Source organism: Onychostoma macrolepis, chromosome 13 (genome assembly GCF_012432095.1).
Source record: "Onychostoma macrolepis isolate SWU-2019 chromosome 13, ASM1243209v1, whole genome shotgun sequence".
In the NCBI taxonomy this organism is placed as follows: domain Eukaryota; kingdom Metazoa; phylum Chordata; class Actinopteri; order Cypriniformes; family Cyprinidae; genus Onychostoma; species Onychostoma macrolepis.
This window is the reverse complement of record NC_081167.1, coordinates 26,956,125-26,957,878: the sequence shown is the minus strand read 5'-3', so window position 1 is coordinate 26,957,878 and position 1,754 is coordinate 26,956,125. Positions and strand designations below refer to the sequence as shown.

Here is a 1,754-nt window from a genome sequence, read left to right as displayed (position 1 = left end):
CTTCAATATGTGATGAATTGGGTATGAGAATGGGTTGTTATATTTGTGTTTTTATTTCCATTTTACTTTGACACACCTTTATTCTGAAGAAAATAAACTTAAAATTTACATATGCACTGAATCAACCTATTAATTTATACCAACAATCTGATCAGGTATAAATACATGTGTACTAGCAGTGTAATCTGGACAGTTTTATATATTTATTAAAAGGTACACGCTAGTCTTCTATTTAATCAGCACACTAACATGGTTGCAAGTTCTTTAGTTAACATGTGATGTAAGATGCCATACAGCTCTTTTATTGACGAGCAACATGCTCATATGGAGTTTCAGTGTTTCATTTAAAAAGGTTATTCTTGTAACTCATCCACCTAAACAGATGCATAAAATGATCTTTGACATAAACGGCAAACAACTTGAATGTGTATCTACGCGCTGATCAGTTTTGTCCCGTTTGCACAGCGCCGCATTTCAGTCGCGCGCATCTCGCGAGAGCGATCACATAAAAGCGCGTGAGCGCCGCTGTTTAAACTTCAACGGTTCACGGTGCGCTGAATGCGCTCAGCACTCGGGAGAACGACGATTACATTGGTAAGTGAGAATATTAATTAATTTTAGCTTATTTTAATTAATTTTACATAAACCCTTGTCATTTTTTACTTAGCAACCCGTTTCTTTCAAGAAGCTAAAAGAAGAAAGGTGGTTTATCGCGTTGTCCAGGCCCGCGCAATTCTCCGCCGGGAGGTTTGCCATTTTTAACATTAATCCCTAAAGTATCTTGATAAAACTGTTGTGAATTGATCAATAATGCTGGCTAGAGTTCATGTTATAGCCTAACGTAATATTTTTTGCCCTTTAGATTGGACCTATACATATACAGGAAAAGATTAAACAAAGTTTCAGTCAAATCTCCGTCAGACTGCCGTTATAAACATGAAGAGAGAAGCAGCTGATGGAGATGTTTCAATTTTTTTTGTGTGGATAACTGTGAGTATTTGGTGTTTGCAGTTATAGTATAGTGAAATATAAATATTTGTTTTGCTGAAGTAATTGTATATTATTCAAAACACACTGTATTTGGTTGTTGTAGATGTTCATCTATCTGAGAGAGCACTGTTAAAGTTTTAGCTCCATCTTATCAGAGAGCTGAAAAGTGGGAGTCAGAGGAAACATGATCAACCTGCTGCAAAACAACACAAAAGGTACATTTATTTTTCCTAACAGTACCAACTGAAACTCATCAATCAGCTAATCTTAAGTTACTGATATCGTTTTTTCCCTTCTATTTTCCACCTTTTATCATGCAAGTTCTTATGATTGATTGATAAGTAAATAAATATTTTGCACTGTCACTGCAGGTCTGGACTCTGGAGTGCAGCATTACTTGTTTGGTCATCTACATTCAGATGAAAACACCACACTTCTCTCTAATTCAAGTAAGTTTTAATGTAATTGTGAGAGATTATTTTCTTTTTCCTGTTGTACTGTACTCTCCATAGGTCTAATAAATGTTTATCTGCCTTTAAGTATCTGTTTGCAGTCTACTTTTTGTTCAGTGTGGAGCATCCAAAATCCATCACTCAGTTAATTTCAATCATTACTATTTAGCCCTTCCCAGTGCTGAAATTGTCCTGGGTCCTTTGTTTTTATTGTTTAAATGCTTATCTGAATATAAAATTAATATTTAATGCTTATAAATAAATTAAAAAAACAATACTATGGTTAGTCTTTTAGCTCCCTTTTCAGAAATA

General features: G+C 34.7%; 1 long non-coding RNA gene across 2 annotated transcripts; it reads left to right on the top strand.

Moving 5' to 3' along the window:
- The first annotated feature begins 379 nt into the window (after positions 1-379).
- LOC131551741 (uncharacterized) lies at positions 380-1,493 on the top strand. Of its 2 annotated transcripts, XR_009273820.1 has the most exons (5): positions 380-594; positions 668-747; positions 863-990; positions 1,094-1,205; positions 1,362-1,493. It is a non-coding gene; the product is annotated as an uncharacterized LOC131551741 (long non-coding RNA). The 2 variants fall into 2 exon arrangements; XR_009273819.1 differs by having other exon boundaries at positions 380-747.
- Positions 1,494-1,754: the final 261 nt, after the last annotated feature.